The sequence below is a fragment of the Nyctereutes procyonoides genome, unplaced genomic scaffold (assembly GCF_905146905.1).
Source record: "Nyctereutes procyonoides isolate TBG_1078 unplaced genomic scaffold, NYPRO_anot_genome, whole genome shotgun sequence".
NCBI classification, from domain to species: Eukaryota; Metazoa; Chordata; class Mammalia; order Carnivora; family Canidae; genus Nyctereutes; species Nyctereutes procyonoides.
Window position 1 is genome coordinate 6,073,996 of NW_026575129.1, and position 21,214 is coordinate 6,095,209.

Here is a 21,214-nt window from a genome sequence, read left to right on the forward strand (position 1 = left end):
TTCTATCTTGTCATAATTTACTCTTTACCACAGAATTTAGTAATAATTACAAATGTTCTTATTTTAGGTTTAGATCTCCTTTGGTGATTTGTGCAGAGTTTAATACTTCAGAACAACTTGCCTTCTAAATTTTTTGGTTTTTTTTGTTTTTACCTACTAGATATGAATACATTAGTTTAGGAGCTCAGTCCTGTGATTTGACTTTTCATAGGTTATTGATAAAATAATTTCCTATCGGTTTTCAATTTTTTTCTCTCACCTTTGTATAGCAAAAATAGGAAGAGAGATACTTAGATACTGTAAATGAAATAGTATACAAATCTTGATATTGGATTTTATACAGTTAATACTAGATTATTTGTATGTTATTGTTAAAGAAGAATTAAAGCCCCCCCAATTAATTCTATCGTTAGTTAAACCTACTTGATTATATTTTGAAACTTACATAGCAACACACCAGAAATATTTTGATTACTTTCTTTACAGCTTAGGAACAGCTGATTGAAAGGGCTTATTTCCTAATTTAGAGAGAGTAAAACTTTACAATTTCATTTTATTCTTAGAAATTTAAATTGATTTTTTAATTTTTTCCTTTTAGTAGTCTTTCTGGTTAAATTCACATTACTTTTCCTAAAAATCCTTCAACATTATTCTAATTATATCAAATTCATATTTTTAAAAATAGATTGTAAAGTATTTCTGTATTTTACTATATGCCATCTTCTAACTGTGGCTTGGTAGAAAACCCACCTTGTCCTTCCCATCAATCTGCTGCCTTCCTGAATTTCACACTTTGCTTATTTGCACAGATGTCCTTATTTTTAATGTCTTGTCTTTTTTTTTTTTCTTTGAAGATTTTATTTATTTGACAGAGAGAGAGCAGAAGTAGGCGGTGCCTCAGGCAGAGGGAGAGAGAGAAGCAGGCTCCCTGCTGAGCAAGGAGCCTGATGCAGAGCTCCATCCCAGGACCCTGGGATCATGACCTGAGCCGAAGGTAGGTGCTTAACTAACTGAGCCATCCAGGTGCCCCTATTTTTAATGTCTTATAAAAAAATTTCAAGGGTACAAAAGTAAAGAAAATAGGGTAATGAATTCACATGTACCTATCGCCTAGCCCCCACAATTATCAACTCACAGCCAGGTACATAGTGTTTTAAAGCATCTCTAGCATATATAAAATGACATAACATATCTCAATTTAATTAACATGGCTTTCATTCCCCCCCCCCATCTTAAAATTATCAGTACTTCAAATCAGTACCTAAATTTATTTCTCATTATATATTAAAATTAATGAATGAACTCAGAAAAAGATTCAAAAGACATTATTTCTACATTTTTAAAACTTCTAAAAGTTTTAGATTTATTTTTAAAATTACGGCTGGGTGCCTTGGTGGCTCATTCGGTTAAGCATCTGCTTTTGGCTCAGGTCATAATCCCAGGGTCCTGGGGTCAAGTCCCACATCAGGCTGCTGCTTAGCAGAGAGTCTGCTTCTCTCTCTGCCCCTCCGCCTTCTCATGCTCTCTCTATCTGTCAAATAAATAAAATCTTTACCAATAAAATAAAACTATGACTGGGCACCTGGGTGACTCAGTTGGTTAAGCGTCTGACTATGGCTCAGGTCATGATTTCTGGGTCCTGGGAGTGTGCTTCTTTCTCTCTCTCTGCCCCAAACCCCATGCTTGTGCACTCACTCTCTCTCCCAAATAAATAAGTAACTAGAATCTTTTAAAATTGTGGTAAAAAACACACAACATATAATTTACCATTTTAATCATTTTTAATCTACAGTTCAGTAAAGTACATTCATATTATTGTGCAACCAAGTTCCAGAACTGTGTACACAATATGCTTAGATAGATTCTCTGCTAAAGTTAAATGACAATTTTAAGGTTTACTAAAAGAAATAGACATTTTTCACAGGTTTCTTTTTTTTTTTCAAGTGAGAGATATGTAATAGCTCTTCACAGGTTTTCACAGGTTTCTTAGATACCATGTTGCTTTATGTGAGTAACAAATAACCACATTTGTTGGTTTGAAATACTTCAGTTTTGCTTTTCTTCTTTTTCCTCAGCTTATTTAAAATAAATTATTACTATATTATAATCATTTTTAGGGAAGTTGTGAGCATGTTACTTCTATTAAATTTTGGTGTAATGCTGTATTTGTTTCAGCCATCCACTCTGAGTTAATGAAATATTATTTCTGGGCTCAAATGTCACTAGATAAAGATTAAATATATTGTATTGGTATAATCTCCTGATTAGACTAAAGTAGATTTTTTTTTTTTTTTAGTTTATCTTTGGAGATTAGAAGAAAATTACACTTGGAGCAGCATGCTGTGTTTTTGTAATAAACATTGAATCATAGTCAGTTACACTAGATTTTTCATTCATAATTTATTGTGTGTTATGATATGATTTGTCACTTAAGCATATGCAAATCTTAAGCAATCATTTCAAGAAGAACAGGTTGTATCACTTGTGAATTTTGAACATCACTTTAAAGATTATCAAGAGTATCAAAGAAAGAAAAGCTATAATAATACTTTAAAAATTTATAAATTAAAATTTAGATAGTGATAGTAATTGTGCATATTTAACAATTAAAGCACCTTCTCAGTTAACAGTGGTATTTGGGTTTACTGGGAAAGATGGTAGACTGTATTTTCAAAAGCCTTGTGGAGAGTTATCTTTATAGTGGTGAGTTCATGAAACCCAAGATCTTACCCTCAAATTCTAAAGTTCATATATATATTGTGGGGGAGGAGTGTATATAGAATCTAATTTATTAATTTATAATAAATAGAATTGTCAAGTAAACTGGAGTTCTCCTGTCATGATGATCCTTTTTTTTTTTTTTTTAAGATTTTATTTATTTATTCATGAGAGACACAGGGAGAGAGAGGCAGAGACACAGGCAGAGAGAGAAGCAGGCTCCATGCAGGGAGCCCGATGTGGGACTCCATCCTGGGTCTTCAGGATCAGGCCCTGGGCCAAAGGTGGCGCTAAACCGCTGAGCCACCTGGGCTGCGCGATGACTCATTTTTGTTTTGTGGATAGGCCAGTCAGAATTGTTTAAGCAAAGAATAAGCACAAATTCTCATCTATAGCTATATAACTGAGATATTTAATGGCATAATCTGAGAGTGGCATGTATCTTGCTCTGCAATAGGGGTAGTCTTACCATTGAGGAGAAGTTGCAATTTTAGATTTGTAGGGTAAGAATTTCTCTCTTGAACTGTGCTGTGGACATTGCCAATGCTTCCTTCACTGATCTCTCTCTCTCACTCTCTCTCTCTCTTTTTTAAGTTTTAATGACTGACCAGTCTCTTTTGGTTGCCATCAGCTTACAGTCAAATCTTGCTGTCTGGAGAGCCATTCTCTCCCTTTAAATAATTTACCTTTTTGCTCTGACCTATTATGAGTTATTTTTAACTTGAACTGAAAAATGCTTATTTCCAAAGCCTTGGAAAAGGCCTTCAACTATAGATAATATTATTATGATCATGGATATTTGTAAAAATATAGAGAAAAAAATAATAAAAAATCATACTCTAGTACGGTTGTAGTTGTTTTGGTGAATTTCCCTCATATGTATATTTCCCAATTGGGATTTTAATGATTATTCTTTTAAATTTATAAATTTGGAGTTTAATTACATATCTATAACATTGTCTTACCTTTTAGGAAAAAAGTAAGTTTTCACTTTATTTTTTTTTAATTTTAATATTTTTTAAGACGATGAGAGAGAGAGAGGTGGGGAGGGAAGGAGTAGAGGAAGAGGGGAGAGAGAATCTCAAGCAGGCTCCACACCCCCAGCACAGAGCCCAAAGCAGGGCTCACTCTTAAAATCCTGAGATCATGATCTGGGACAAAATTAAGAGTCATTTGCTTAATTATGGAGCCGCCATAATCAAGGTACCCTGATAAGTTTCCACTTTAAAGATTGATTTTGTTAGGTATCTTTTGAAACTGGTTACCTAAATGAACCGTCTTTTACTTCTAGTACTTTTAAAAATAATTATTTCATGCTTTCCATGTCATCTGACATAGTGAAAATATGGTTTCTTTTCCAGTATTTAGGGCTTCTTTTTGATCATCTGAGTTACAATTTCCAGAATAAATTGTGTGCTATAGCAGCAATCAAATGTATTCTTGTTTTACAGCATTCTTTTTATGCTTGTGACAATCCTGTAAGTAAATAGGGCAGTCTTATTTTCTTCATTTTGTATCAAGATAACTTGAATAAATGATAGACTTTGGCACCAAAATAACAATCGACTTGCTCAAGTTTGAGCTAGAACTGGAGTGAGAACTCAGGTTTTTGAACCACAGTGGTCCTGTGTTTAATGATATAAACACTATCACACATTAGAGTTCTGTAAACCTTGAGCTCAGTATAATCAGAATTGAGCTCATCATCTTTCAGCCTCCTCATTTGACTTCTTTGGTTAGTAGGTGATTCCACCATCCTTCTGGCTCAGGCCATGAACCTGAAGGCTTTTATATTCCTCTGTCTCCTCAATACCTAACCTGATGGACCACTCCGTCAGTTTATTCCCCCTTTCAACATCGTTCATACTCACTTACCTTCTCATCCTTTGCTCTCCTTGCAATTGCCACTGTCTTGGTTCAGGTTATTATTTCTGCTCTCTGCGTCTAATCTTGCCCTCTGCCTTCTGATCTACCAAGTGATCTTATAAAATATAATTCCAATCCATTACTCCCTGGTTAAATCCTTCAGTGATTCTTCGTTATTTCAGGATATAGTCCAGGCACCTTTGCTAAGCATACACAGCTTGTGCCTAAAAAAGATGTACCCTTTTGAGTCTCATCACTTCTTTTGCTCAACATTATATTTATGCATAGCTTTGTGGTCTCTGATTGGTCAGAGTTATGCTCCAACACCCAGAGTGTCAATGGTGGAGTAAGGTTTCTATCTGCCTGAAGGATCTATATGTGCTGGGGAGCCCTAGTCTACCCTGGCTTCTGGTCTCTCTCATGTCCTCTGTGCTTGTTTGCAGCCCCACCATCAGCCCAGGACATGAAGACCGCCTGGTTTCCTTGGGGCACGTGAGCTGAAGGCAGCCAGGGGTGTTGGCAGAGTTCAAGTCCCTCTGTGGGTCTCTCATTACCAGGACCTTTCTACTACCTTTCTGTTTATGTCTCTGGTTGGTTGCTTGTCCTAGCTGGGGTGGCTACCTCAGACTTGCTAGTGAGGTTGCTACTTTTATTAGAGACACTGCCAAAGGGCATATTTTCTTTCATTTTCAGCTCTGGATCACTTGAGCCTCTCTGGTCTTAAAACTGTCCTAGCTGTGATCCAGGGAGAACACCCACCCAGACCACTAGGACAGAGGGCAGTAGCTGCAAGCAGGAGTGCTGCAGATTTCTACTGTTTATAACCAAATTTCAACAGTGTTTCATGAATAAGTCCTTCTTAATATGTTATTTGACTTTGGTTGATTTCTTGGTTCCTGAAATTTTTTTTTTTTTTAAGATTTTTATTTATTTATTCATGAGAGACACACAGAGAGAGGCAGAGACAGAGGCAAAGAGAGAAACAGGCTCCCTGCAGGAGCCCATGAGGGACTTGATCCTTTATCCTGGGACCACGCCCTGAGGCCCTGAGCCGAAGGCAGATGGGCTCGACCGCTGAGCCACCCAGGTGTCCCTGAAATGTTTTTTTTTTTTTTTTTTTTTTTAAGCAATTTTGAACAGTTTCAAAGTTGTTTTTTTTTTTTTGGAGAAGAAGATTTGAAGCCCTGCCTTGTGAGGCCACATGGTGACTTTAATTTGCATTTTCCTAAAAGCTAGTTCATTGAAAGGTATTTTCATATATTAGTCATTTGATACCTTTTTTGTGACTTGTGTGGTTAAATCCTTTGCACGTCATCACTGCATATTTTTTCAAGATTAGAATTGAGCATCATCTCCTTTACATAGGGGACCCTGACCCCCACGTCTGACTTAGATGCCCCCTCCTCTGTATTTCCATATAATTGACGCACAATTCTCCGTGTGTTTATCTGTAGGCTTGCCTGATCCCCCATAGCAGTCAGAAAGCTTGACTGCCAGGAGTTTGTTTTTCTGTCCTCACTTGTGTATCTTTGGTGCTCAGCACAGCAAGCATTCTGCGTGCATTTGTTTCATTGAGTTAAAATCATAAAAGTTGCAAGGAGTTTTTCCAGTTTGTTATTTGAATAAATACATGTCATTGTATTTCATTTCATTGGGTAATGTATTGTTTGAAATAAGTGGGTCATTGAGCAGTATTTAAAGACTATTTGTTTTAGGAGAGTTTTCATTAAATAGCAAAATTCCTTTTAAGTGGAATGAGACATTGGATATGATATTATTATGTAATGTCATCAGAGAACTGTAAGTTCGTTAATGCTAAGTTCATTAGTAAGTTTTTTGATCTTTTAATAGTTTTTGGTAGGATTTATCATCCAGTTCTTGTTATACTTTCTACATTTGGTGTTCTCACTCTCTTGGTTTACCTTCTATATTCCTCTTCACTCCTTTTCCGTCACCTCTTGTTTTTCTTGTCTCTACAGCCTTATAATGTTAGTGACCATGCTGTCCATATCTTCTTCTTTTCTTCTTCTTTTTTACTTTATTAAAATAAGAGTCTCATGCTCTACCGACTGAGCTAGCCGGGCTCTTTATTAAAATACTGAGTTTATTTCACATGTATATTTTTGTCTCCCCACCATTCCATTTGTCTGAACACCACTACTACTATGTCCTATCAAAACATTCCATACATACTTAAAACCAAGCAAAGGGTGGAGTTCCATCTTTAAAAACTAAACAGGCATGTTGGACAACACATTCTTGGCAATGGAACCTGGACAACATTTATCAGACTCAGTAGGGAAAGTTCTCACTCTGCATTATAAAAAGGAAAGCCAGATATCAACTGTTACAGAAATGAAATAAAGATGGAAAAATTTAACAGACTGTTTAAACTATTCTCTTAAAGAGACTCCCTCCTCTGCCAGAGATCTTGAATAGCCTCTTGGTCAGTCATCCGGAAGCAATTCTTCACATAATTGATGAACTTGGCTTCTCCTTTGGGAAGAGAACCACCTTTTTCTATACTTGCTTGCATTTTTGCTTTAATGTTTTCAGTAGAACTAGGTCCTTTCAGTGTTTTGGGAGTCTTTTCCTAGTTTTTAAAAGATTCTTTGATCTTGGTGTTGATGCTTTTGACTCTTTTGCATTCTGGATTGATTTTTGCACAATTTTTGGCTGGAGTATCTTATATAGATTTCTTTACTGGGACCTTTTCTTAGCTTCCTCATCATCAAAATCATCATCATCATCATCTTCATTTTACTTTTTTCTTTGGAACCTTGCTACCACTTCCAGGGACAGAACTCTTTTCAGATATACTAAGGAGTTTCTTTCTCTTCCTCTTCTGACTCTGTGTCTTCCTCCACAGCTACTAAGTGCTGCCACTAATATGCACAGGCCCTGAACCACATTTCAACTGTAAGACCACGGGTGGTGTTATTTCAAAGCCCCAAGGGAAACTGTTGGCTGTACAGACATTTTCAAAGTTGCCAGTGTGACTTTAATTGGACTGCCTTCGTAATTCATTACCTCTGCTTCAACAGTGTGCAATCTCTCCTTTGCACCAGCCCCTAGACTGATTCTTCTGAAAGATAAGTGGTGCTCATTTTCATCATTATCCACCTTTAAGTGATAATCTTTGTGAGCCTTTGGTTCACAACCAAAAAGATATTTCTGGGACCAAAGAGGGGTCTTGTCCAGATCCATAGAATTTTCCAGGGGGTAATGGCATGCATTTGGGTGAGGCAAAAGGCGGACAGAGATAAATGACTACTGTTCTACAGAACAGCTGTGTAGGAAGGAGTCACACCAGGGATTGTCTCATTCTCTTAGCTATTCTCATGAGAACCTGGAGGTCAAAATTTAAATTGCATCAAATGCTAATTACTCTCAAATGTATATTCTCTGCTTAGACTTCTCTCTTGAATTCTAGATTCATAAGGCCAACTTCTTATCTGACATTTTTACTTTAATGTCTCTTCTTAGAGCTTGAAGTCAACATGTCCAAAATTAAACTCTGAGTCTTCCTCCTCCCAGACTTACCCACTACCACCCAAACTAATCTTCTCTCAGTTGATGGTTACTCCATCTTTCCAGTTGTTCAAGCTACTGGAGTTATCATTACCTTCTCTATTCCTCTCATACCCCACATTCAGTCCATTAGGTCATCCTGTTGCCTCCACCTTCATAATATCTAGGATCAGACCATTTTTCATCATCTCTTGCTACCACTCTGGTATAAACAATTATCAACTTTTACTAGGATTACCTTCCTATCTGCCTGCTTCCACCCTTGCCTTCTTATGGTGTAAACCTTTTAAAATGCGAGTCACATTGTGTCACTTCTCAATTCTGAGTAAAAGCCAAAACATTTATTTATTATTTTTAAAAGATTTATTTATTTATTTTAGAGAGAGAGTAAGCATGCAAACACAAACAGGGGAAGGGGCAGAGAGAGAGAGAGAGAGAATCCTCTAGCAGAATCCCCACTAGCACAGAGCCCGAAAGTGGGGCTTGATTCCAGGACCATGAATGAGATCATGATCCAAGCCAAAATCAAGAGTCAAACGCTCAACTGACTGAGCCACCCAGGTGCCCCAAGCCAAACATTTATAACAGATTATAAACTATGTGATCTGTTCCTTCCTCATCCTTCTTATTACTTTTCTGACTTCACCTCCTATTTCCCTTCCTTTCATTCACAACTATCCAGGCACATTAACTTCCTTGTTGTTCCTCAAACACATTAGAGAAACCCTAGACAAACATTCCTTCCTGGGGCCTCTAAATCGGCTGGCTCATCTTTGTAGAGCATTCCTCTTCCAGATATGGCTAACTGCCCTCCTCTCAGCATACCCCCTTCCTTCATGTGTTCTCTCACGTTACCTTCTTACTGAAGACTTTCTACCACCCTTTACAACACGTCAAATCACTTGGCCCCCTTACCTGCCAGCGTCACTTCTGACTTCCCTTAACCCATTCTTTTCCCTCATACTACTATTCATCTTCTAACATGCTTTGCAATTTACTTTTTTATTATGTTTATTGTTTAAAGTTTCTCTTTCCCAGCTTAGTCTATGAGGACAGAGATCTTTGCTGATATGCCCAGTGCACCTAGACTATTACCAAGTATAAAATAGATACACAAACAAGCATTTGTTAAATGAATGATTAAATATCAGATTTTCTATATAAAATAAAAATTCACATTTTGTCCAAAGAACTTTATCAGGTAAAAAGTTTTATTTGAAAAATTATGAGAAATTAAAAAAAAATGCCGATGTTCTTTTATCCCTTAATTGGTGAATTAGGATCCATGAAAACACCATCAAATTTACATAAAAAGTTGATAAGTATCATTCAAATAACCTCTTCAGGGCAGTCTTTTTAATAAAACTGGCATTTCTGTAAAAATTGAATTTTTCTATAATGATATGCAGTATAGTGGAATTTAATGCATACTTTAGATTTAAAAATAACCATATAACAGTGAGTTGAGTGGGGGCATTTTATCTTGTTCCAGAATTGCAGCTAAGGCCTTAAGCTGAAGACAAAATACCCTGAGTAACTAATTTTCTATATTTGGATTGCTATGAATAATCTACTAGCCACTGGGACCAGAAACCTGCCTGAGGAGAGTATTCTAAGGAACCATTCATTCCTGAAGAACTGGGATTCCCAACCACATCCCAATATGAGAATAGGATTTAGTGGAGAAGTGAAGAGTCTGTGATGAGTAGTGATTCCTTCTCTTCCTAAATCTTTCCTTTCCTTGTCCAAGGAGCCACTTGTAGAGTATGGGATGCCCTCAGGTCAGAAGGAAGGTAATTTCATTACCTAGTTGAGCATTTGCTTAGCAATGGACTGGCTAGTCTGCCCTTTTCTGTTGAAACACGGCTAAATGGAGTTGAGAGTGATAGTACAGGGGGAGAGGACACAGTTTAATTTTTATAATATATTCATTCCAGAGAGTAGCTAGGCTTGACCTATTTTTCTGTTGTCCTGCTTGAGCCAGGAAGAGAAGGGACCTCTGATGGTAGAGTGTGCATGGTCACTGCCTGTATAAGTAAATGTCCAGGGGGCTGTTTCTCTGCAGGATCTTCTGAAGAGCCCATACAATCACCCCATAAAGGAGCTGGCAGCCGCATGCCTGCCACACCCAGGGATGCTGACACCCAGTCAGTGTCAACCAGAGAAGTGACAGCAAACAACAGAGAGAGGACTGTGACTCCATCTAGTTAAGCAAGGGGATGACTGTCCTTCCTACTTCCAATTCTCAAGCCATGGGCTCCTAGAAGAAGTGGTGAGGAACAGCAGGTTCCCTTGAGCAAGGCCATGCTTCGTGTCTCCATTCCAAGCTGTAGAGACTGTGGGTTGAACTACAGGGAGAAAAGAGCTTCAAGTTGATTTTGAGTCTGAAGTCTTCAAAATCACAATAATAATAATCAGATTGAATTTTAATTGTCTGAAGGATAGAATTCTAATAACTGAAAGCACCTAAAAAGTTAGAGTGCAGCACCAAGTTGTTTTTTAAGGATCTTTAATATATCAGTTAGGTATTGCTGTATAATAAGCTGTTATAAAATTTAGTAGTTTAAAATAACCGTTTATTATTTCTGAAAAGCTTATAAATGAGTTAGACCATTCTGTTGGTCTGTGAAAGGCTCAGTTGATGTCTACAGGGCTTGTGTATGTATCTACAGTCAGCTGAGGGTTGGCTGGGAGCTGGCTTGTCTAAGACGGCCTCATTTGGGATGATTTGACTTGGTTCTATGTTCCTGAAAGCTAGCTTGAGCTTGTTCTTCTGATGGTGGTTGGGTCCAAAAGCAGAAAATAAAAACACTCAAGCACTCTTGAAGACTTCTATTTAAACTTTTCTTGGGGGCTCAGCTCAGAATCATTGTGGGGAGTTGCTACCCAAAGGCTAGTATCTAGTGAGGAATGAAAAACTGGGGTCATTACTGCAGTCAATCTGCTACACTTAACAGGTGGGAAAGGAGATTCCACACAGGAGGGTTAAGAGCAGTTATTGGAGGGGAAAAATTTCCTATTTGTACTGGGGAGTAGAGATCCTCTAATCATAGGTTACAGTTGATTTGGACTATTTAGCTCCTAAGGTAGAGTCTGTTTCTTCTATATGTTCTTTCCAATGTATAAGTTTCACAGAAATCATTTTTTAATGATTGTAGTTTTTTTAGTTTGAGGGTCATCCTCAACTTGATCTATCAGGAGAAAGGTATGTCTATAAAATGTATGGAATTTGGAGATGAATGCCAGGAGATATAGCAAGGAAAGTTGCAAATGGTTGCCTGACCAGAGTGTGGGGAGGAGTAAGAAGGGCTGATGATTTTTGTTATATATATGGATTTTAGTGCTGTTTGACTTTTAAAACTGTGTGTTATATTATCTGGATTAAAATGGATAAGATTTTTTTTTTAAAAGCAAAGTCCATTTCAAAACATCATCATTGTGCTATTATTTACATATACCTCATTTCATTTAATCTCCACACTATCCCTATGAATTAGCTATTATTATATCTACTTCAGATGAGATGTGTAGGCTTAGAGAAGTTAAGAGACTTGTCCAGCCAGTGTTACATGGGCTTTATGTCAGAGGCAGGGTCAAGATTGGAACCAAGGTGTATCTGCTTCCAAAAACTATAATCTTAACCACTAACCTGTAGTTTAATATTTAATTCATTCACTTAGTTTGAAGTTGAAGTTTAATCTGCTCCACACCAGAGGTTCACACTATTATGTAACCCCCATAATGGAGCTAGGATATAGGTATTTTTTTCTACCAACAAACTTTAGTTGCTTCTTATCAACATTTCGTCTTAAAATGGAAAAATAGTGATTGAGTAAATTCTTCCAGGAGAATATGATGAATATCCAGCATGTTTAAATTTGCTCTGAGGAAAAAAATATTTACTTAATACTTTGATACATTTGATGCCTAGATTCCAGGTATTGGATTATAATAGCACAGAAATTTAGATATTTCTTAAAAAGAAACTTGTAGTGTCTTGTCGTATAAGGAAAGTATTTGTAAATAGGAGTTTGATTAAGAAGAACTGCTTTCATGAATTTTCCAAGTTATCAATATCCAGCTATATTATTTTACTTTAGGTTTTAGATTTGATACAAACTTCATATACTAATTGCTTTTAACAGCTGCTATAGATATTTATTGCAAAATGTCATTGAAAAGACAGATGTAATATATTAGTTTAGTACACATGGTGATTTAAAGATTAGAGTATGTTAAATAAACTGTGTCAGAAATTATAAATAAACCAAAATGAGTAAAATTATCCTAAAATTGCTAGACAAGTCTTCACATTTAATGTTACATTAATGAGTTTTGTACAGAGACTGTTTAGAATGAAATCCTTTTTCATCAGATGTTGCACATATGCCTTCACTGTTTGTTTTTCTTCAAAGTAAAACTTAATGAAACAGCTAATAAAACTCAATTTTACTCCTGATCCTTGAAAGAAACAAGCCCTTGAAGTGCACCTACTGTTTATTCTTTTGCACTGGTTTTTGCTACTTTTCAGCATGTAAATTTTCCAGTAATGGAAAACAGTCAAAGCCATAAACCTTTTCTTCTAAGTCTTATAAACCCAATATTTATTTCTTATTTGTAAAGTGATTGCACAATGGAAGCACGCTTTGCACACATAGAGAAGTTTGGTCTCAGATCTTCATGTTCACCTCCTGCTGGCTTCAGGAGGGTGTAGTGTGTGTGCATTTAAATGGATCTTTATTATGTAAATAATCACTAACTAGAATAGGTTATTTAACCACCCTAAAAAAAAAAAAGAGAGGTTTCAGAGTGAAAGTCATATATAAGACTCTTCCTATACCCTGTTACTCTCATAAACCTGAAAATGTATTAGATTGGTGAATAGCTTATGGAAAAGGATCAGCTTCCATGAATTAAAAATATATGGATGGCAGATGTGTATGTACCCCAAGTGGCTTTTCACTAATGATAGCATATTCCATTCTATGTCTTCCTGGTTCTTTTATGGAGAGGATTGTTTTTGACTCTGGTGCAGGGTGGAGGTAGATAGATAGGTTGGGATGAGAAGCAGTGCTACTTAAAAGTGTGGTCCTGGATTGGTACCAGTGTAAGGAAGTAAGTGCAAATGTTGAAAATGAGTGCTTAGAAACTTGTAAATAACTTGACAGAGGGGCAGCCCCAGTGGTGCAGTGGTTTAATGCCGCCTGTGGCCTGGGGTGTGATCCTGGAGATCCCGGATCAAGTCCCACATCAGGCTCCCTGCATAGAGCCTGCTTCTTCCTCTGCCTGTGTCTCTGCCTCTCTCTCCTCTGTGTCTTTAATGAATAAATAAATAAAATCTTAAAAAAAATAATTTGACAGAGTGAGATTATGCCTGTCAAATATAATTTAAAAATCAATATTGTTAATGGGGGAAGCTATGCATATGTGGGAGCAGAGTATATATGGGAGGAACTCTGTACTTTTTATTCAAATTTGCTGTGAATTTAAAACTGCTCTAAAATAATCACCACCACCACCATCATTGTCATCTTCGTCTTCTTCTTCCTTTTTTTTTCTTAAACTGGGACTTATATTTTGTATGTTTGGGATTTTTTATTTCTTTTTTTCCTAGTAATTCATTTTAGTGTTTTTCTCAAAAGCCTGTCTATGACAGATTGGAAATAAAATTCCTGATCTTTTACCACAGATGGTTTGAAAAGCATTTGGTCTAGGATGAGATTTTCAAATGTTGATTTATGTTCCTTTGCCCCATTACATAACATTTGATATTCAAATTTAAGTAAAAAAGAAAAGGCTATCATTTATAATTTCAGGACCCTAACAAAACCACTTGATGACATTGAATGGTTAATAAGCCAGGGGCTGGATAGTAGAACCTGAAGTGCAGATGTTCTGTGTTTCCCATTAAGGGCAGATTCATATGCTCCAGTGTCCAGTGAGTGGGAATTGGTGTTGACATTCTCATAGGAAAATCAGAAAGCCTGACCAGGATTTGTGTCCAAATGGAAGTGGGTTATTGCCAACTAGAGAGTTTTAAAAATTAGGGTAGGGTTTTAGGTGGAGGAAAGTGAAGAACAGAGAAAGCTGAGCTATGTTCTTTGTAGCACTTTTGAAGGGTTAGGAACTTTGAACCACCATGTGATAATCCATGGGCCTTGACAACAAAGTGGTATTAGAAGTGGTTAAAAGTAGCAAGTTTCATTTACTTCTCAGTTTTACCAAGCATATATATTTTAATGCTACTGAAAATCATGGTAAGGGATGCCTCTTTGATATGTATGTTATTCATTGGTGATACCTGGACAATCAAAATATAAAGCTGAGATTTATGTCTTAGATAACCTAGAGTCACAGAAATGTGCATAAGTCATAGAAATAGAAATTTAGAGTCTTGAAGGTCAAATAACTCACCTTGTCCCACATATTGCTTCTAGTAAGGCAGGTTATGATGAATTAACTTTTTTGTAGCCAGTCTAGGTATGAGTTCATACCCATGGTGTTGGAGGGGAGATACCCTGGGATAGCATTCATGAAGTAGGGATCCCAAACTCTGGTTGAGCTAAGATGAGATTTACTCAGAGGATGTCCAAGAATAAATATGCTGAGCTTGGGAGAGGAATAAGAGGCTGATCACAGAGAAAGTTGGAAGTTGAATAACTTGAATAAGCTGTAAGTGGGCTCAAGATACTAATGGTCCTGATTCACTAACAATGTCTTGTATAACCATTCAGAAATTTAGAGTAGTTGAAATGATATTTGAGTACTATTTAAATAACTCTATATGTAAACTCCCTAAAGTCAGCAGTTATTTTAGTGTGGTACCTGTGGCCAGGAAGTTCTCCATAGAAGCCATATCATGTAGCAACTGTGCTTGATACTGGACCTTGAATCTTCCCAGTATGTCTGATTACATACTTATGATATACTTTTCATCAGTAATTTTTAAGGAATTTACTGTGATAAATACACACACACACACCACACGAGACGAAAAGGTATCATTTTTACCACTTAAAATACTTTATTTTTTTTTAAAGATTTTATTTATTTATTCATGAGAGACACACAGAGAGAGGGCAGAGACACAGGCAGAGGGAGAAGCAGGCTCCATGCCAGGAGCCCGATGTGGGACTCCATCCTGGGTCTCCAGGATCATACCCTGGACTGAAGGTGGCGCTAAACCGCTGAGCCACCCGGGCTGCCCAACTTAAATTACTTTAAAAAATTCTGATAGAAAATTCATGACATAAAATTTACCATCTTAACTCCTTTTCAAGTGGTTCAATTCAGTTAAACTTTATTAGTACTAAGTATATTTACATTGTTATATGGCTATCACTACCATCCTTCTGCAGAACTTTTTCATCTTAGTAAACTGAAACTCTGAAATACCCATGAAATAACTTCCCATTTCCCCTTCCTCCCAGCAGCCACCATTTTCCTTTGTGTTTCTGTGACCTTGATTTCTCTAGGTACCTTATTTAAGTGGAATCATATAGTATTTGTCCTTTTATAACTGGTTTATTTCACTAAACATAATGTCTTTAAAGTTCATCCACATTTCAGATTTTAAGCTGAATAATATTACATTGCGGATGTGTATATACATATTTATATGTATATATGGCATTTTATTTATCCATTTGTCGATGAATATTTGGATTTGCATTCATCATTTAAGATTTTGTCTTTTAATACATGTAAAATATTTGTATTTTAATTTCAGCTTAGTTTATCTTAGTTTATCATTATCACCATCACATCATTTTTTATAATTTTGCTGACATAGAATTTATATATGATTATTTTTATTACTTTTATTACCATTTTCTGATACTGAGTGTTGCTAAATAAAACATTGATTTTGTTACTTCTTGGCTTATTACTTTACTTAGTTTTTGCTTTTGGTGTTAACAATTAGCTAAAGTTATATTCTTGAAAGAATTTTGTAATGATTATTTGTTTTTGGAAATTAGAAAATGTTTATTTTTAAAAATCGAGTAATGATTAATGTAATTTAATTAGGTTTATTCATTAAAAGGCTGTCTAGCTTTAGAAAATACAGTTATGAAAATATTTTTAATCACACATCAGTTGATATGTTACATATATTTTGTGAAAATGTCAAAATTTTAATTTTTGGAATAAACAAAAATCAATGATGAATTATTTGAACATTTATGAAATTTGTTTTAAAAACATTTTAATGAACATAGAAGATTCTCTACTCCTGTAAATAGATTTTATGTAGTTGTAAAAGTCTGTAGGCCCCATTAGTTCTTTATATTTGAAAAAGATTTAAATTTTACAGATACTGTACTTTTCAATCTTAATGGATAAACTTCATTAAAGCTGAAAAGCCATCATAAAAAATAATTTGAAGTCACTAGTTAGGTAATGAAATGAGAATCTTCCCAAACTTGAATTTGTGTGTTCAGTAACTTTTTTCCCCTCAGCCTAAATGCATTACTGGTAGGAAGGATTATTGTGAAGACAAGGTACAAAGCAAACTGTGCTGGCACCTCACCACAAGAACTCACCCTGTGCAGGAAAAGACTGGAACATTCTTAAGTTTTGCAAAAGCAATACAAAAAACCAAAACTATTTTTGAGATTAGTTCCAACAATGAGCTTTTTCAGTTTATTTAGACTAAGCTAAATAAACCAGTTACAAGGTCACACCATTAAAAGCTAAAGCCGAAATGCCTCACACAAGGACAGAAGCCCTCATTTTACCAGCCAGTCTAGACATTGAAGTCAGTAAAGCAAAAGAGATGGAAAAAGTGGTACTCTCAAATAATACTTGTAAATATATTGATGACATGTCAGGTGACGTAAAGAAAACATTAATCCAGAGTATTGTGAAATCAAACATGTATTAGAAACTGCCAAATTCCAGCACAGTTAGAATTCCTAAAGAGAAATGCTGGGAAGAATATCAGCACTCCGTAAAGCAGTACCAAAAGAAATTACTGGGGATGAAATATTGAAGGTGGAGAATTCATACTTTGAAACAAATAAGGTATTATGGAAACATGCTTGGGTTTGTATACTGCTGGCGTGAGTGCAGGGACAGGAGTACGTAATGGCTGTACATCAAGGGTCGTGAAAACAGTGAGATTCAAATAATATGGTATTTTATTCTCAGAGAAACTCTCTTGTGTAAAAGATAGCCTGTACATGAATTTCACATAGTTTGATATATCTAAATGGAGAATATAATATAGCTGAAGCTGCTTTATTCACATCTGTTTTAGCTTCACATGAAGAAATGGGGTTGGAATATAGCTTTCCACAGTTTCATAGTGAGAGGCAGTGTATATCCAAAGTAGAGTTTTATCAAAAGTTTATGGACTAGAAGGAGAATTCAAACTTTTTCTGTAAACAGTTCTGATTTGTTAAAGATTTGTTAAAAGGTAGTTACTGCCTTGAAAAAAATAGCTGCGTTAGCTGAGTGAATAAACCTAATAGAAAATTGCCAGGATCTCATAACAATGAATTCATGTGTACTGACAAAATTTATGGATTCGGTGCAAAAATTTGGCCTTGGAAACGTGTGCTTAAAAAAGATGGATTTGTGGCATTTAGTTTGTTGCACGATTTGAATAGTAAAGAAGGATCATTAGGACAAGTAGAGCAACATTTTGTATACTTAAGGAAGAGCTGCATCATGGATTTAGGTGTATGCTTTCAGTTATATTCACAATTTATTTATACTATCATAGGAAATTTTCACACTACATCTGTTGATGAAAGTAAAGGAAGATCTGTTTGATTTACTGAGTGAAGGCAATTTTGAAGTACAGTTTGGATTTGAATTTTCCAAATTCTGGTTAGTGATGAGAAAGGAGTTTCTATCATTTGTCTCTGTAGAGAGAAAATAGATCAGCTTGGGGCTGGGGGTAGGAATGGTGATTGACTAATAATTTTATAATATAACGAAAATGTAAAAAAAATAAAAAAGAAAAGAAAATATATTTAAAGATTTTTTTTCACTGAGTTTCATATATACACCACCAAAGTCTCTCATATTTACTCCATTATATTGTTCAAATATGAATTTTTATGTGTGTCATGATGTGAAAAGGGTTAGGAAGCACTGGACTGAATCCTATGACAGTCTGGAAAGCCGAAGCAAGAGTGTTAACTGTAACAGGTCTCAAATTCAATAAGGGATTTCAGAGAATGGAGTAAAAAGCAAGGACCAGGAGAGGATAAAGTTTCAGGAAATATATTTACCAACTAGCATGGGTGATGGGGCACAGCCTACGGTATCTTATGTCTTACTAAGGTGGGAGATAAGGGCCAGCAGTAGTGGGATGGGGAGATGACAAGAGGATGATGAACTACACTCAGCTGGATTAAGCCAAATAGCTGTTCAGATGGCCTCTTAATTATGTAGAAGAATAAAGACCTGGGAAGAGAAATAGGTTATCCTAGCCTTCTATAATTCACTCACGGGGATTCATCAAAATAAGTTAACTTTTGAAGGAGAAACCTACTTTTTGGAAAAAAAAATACTAGTAGTTACTTGTGTCAGGTTCTGTTTTTAGTGTTTTATATGTATTCAGTTTAATTTCACACTGGTTGGTAATAGTACTCATTATTATTTTCATCTTATAGGTCAGGAAACTGAGGTCACTCTTATTCATGGTAGAGCTGGTGTATGAACTCAGGCAGTCTGGTTATAGAATCCATGTACTTGACTCTGGTATACTGCTTCTCAAATCTGTAGTAATCCTAACTACCTAACTCCTTAGAAACTCCCATCCCTGATCTCAGTGCAGACTATTTTCACAGCCTGGACCTTCTGTGGAGGATGTGGTCTACAGTAGATGCTGCACTAGGGTCTCCTCCTCGGTTATGACTCAGAACTAATGGGTCACACTTCAGTTGCTTGTTTGGGGAGAAGTTGATTAATATAGTCCGATCTTAAGATGTCATCAGAACATTTACTTTGCAGCACTCCATCATTTATATAGCTGTACTTTAGCATATGGTGGCTACTAGCTACATGTGGTAATTCAAATTGAAATATAAATTAAGTAAAAATCAAATAAGATTAAAAAAAAAACAAAAACAAAACCCTTGGTTCTCTGGTTACACTTCAGGTAGCTACTGCCTACTGTTTTGGGCAGCACAAGAAAGTTTTCTGTGACCAGAGCTGGCTTTATTGGACAGTAGCATTCTTGATGGTTCTCTTCTCCAAGTCTGCTTTCATCAGAAGCGAGAGCTTGTTTCAAGTTGCTTCTAACCCGTCAGGTTGCCTTACTTTACTGGTTGGCTCTACTGATTCTGTCTTTCCTCATATTGTAAAAGACAGCAATTCCAGAAAATAATAGATTTTTGTGGCCATTAGTTGCTAGTTCATACAAGATTTGCTTTCTTAAAACAATTCTACAGTACTGTTGACCTTGCTCTCCTTACCTTATTCTGCAAGTATTACAATTACAGAGTTCTAAGAAATCCATATGTGACAGCCTGTCACACTTTGGCTTCTATTGAACTTGAAGGCATCTCTAACTCTTCTTAAGCAAGAGCTCATATAGGTGTGTACTTGGATTTTTGTACTTAACTTTATGGTTTTATTTTTTTTATTCTTCCTGAATATCATCTCATTTCCCCCTTTTTATCTGAGGTTTTGGTTTGTTTATTTCTTTTTAAATTAAATGTTGATTTGATCACCTGACAAACCATTATTATTGTTATTATTATTATACCCAGCTTTGATAAGGTTGGCTAAAAAAGAGTCATGTCAAACTAAGAGACAAAGTCATGTCTCTTCTTTTGAGAAGGTTACTAGATGGGTGGGATGCTCTAGTGAGTTTGATCTCAGCCAAATCATTTAGAATGGGTTGACAGGTGAGTAAGGATTGCAGAAATCATATCAAATTTGAGGAACCTGAGAATATTTAATCTGCAGAAAAATAGACTATTTTAGATAGAGGACTGTGTTGAGTGAGCAGTGTTTATTTTTTAAATTTATTTATTTATGATAGTCACACACACACAGAGAGAGAGAGAGAGAGAGAGAGAGAGAGAGGCAGAGACATAGGCAGAGGGAGAAGCAGGCTCCATGGACCAGGAGCCCGACGTGGGATTCGATCCCGGGTCTCCAGGATCGCGCCCTGGGCCAAAGGCAGGCGCTAAACCGCTGCACCACCCAGGGATCCCGAGTGAGCAGTGTTGATCGGAAGAATTTATTGTTATTAAAGGAAGTTATCAAGGTTACTTATGAGAAATAGAAAGTGCTGTCAGTATGTTCAGGGGAACACACATAAGTTCCCCAGACCTTGGGGCAGCACTACATAAGCAGGGGTAACTGCAGGATATTTTCATTCCTGTGACCACAAAAGTGAAGTGAGCCAAAAAAACACAGTGGGAATTAAACAAAGTAGGGTTAAGTTTTCATTAAAGGCTGTGCGGTGCATTCCCTACTCCTGGTTGCCCTGGCAACCGGGCTCCCTTGCATGCTAATGACATTATAATGAGAAAAAAACCACATGCAAATGCAATAAATAGTAATTAGAGGCAGAGCCATACATGAAGTGGTGAGCTCCACCTTGGGAAGGTCTGGGGAAGAGCTGCTGAAGGGTTTGTACTGAAGACAAAGAAAGAGGTAATGAAAGAAAGACTTTGAGTTATGTATAAAAGGGTTGAATCCTCATAGAACACACGTTAGCGTTTGCCTCCTGCAAATACCTGTTGTTTCTCCAAGCATAATTTACTCAAAGTCAAAAGTCCTGCATTTGCACATCCACATTGTCATAACCATTCTACCTGTTGGCATCCCTGAATGGGAAGGATCTTAGCTGTGGAACAACTGTAGCAGCCTGCTGTTTGGAATGCCCTTTCTGATCACAATGGACAGGGCTGGGCCCATTAGACAAGGTAGTGGGGCCAAAATACGTAGCCAGAAGTTATTCTTGGTGAAGAGAGAGTCTTAATTCTATGTTGCTTCAGATGAGACAAGTAGGACCAATGAGGGACTGCATTTGGTTAATATAAGGTGGAACTGATTGAGAGAACATGCTATCTCCGTCACTGGAAATGTGTTAGAGATGATGGGTGGCTGCCTCTCTCAAATGTGATAGATG

General features: G+C 36.5%; 1 protein-coding gene and 1 pseudogene across 2 annotated transcripts in view; one reads left to right on the plus strand and one right to left on the minus strand.

The window, feature by feature from the left end:
• ATG10 (autophagy related 10) overlaps positions 1 to 21,214 on the plus strand; it is a 213,127-nt gene that overhangs the window by 17,234 nt on the left and 174,679 nt on the right. The gene's annotated exons all lie outside the window — the stretch shown is intronic.
• LOC129521016 (nucleophosmin-like) lies at positions 6,986 to 10,232 on the minus strand (annotated as a pseudogene).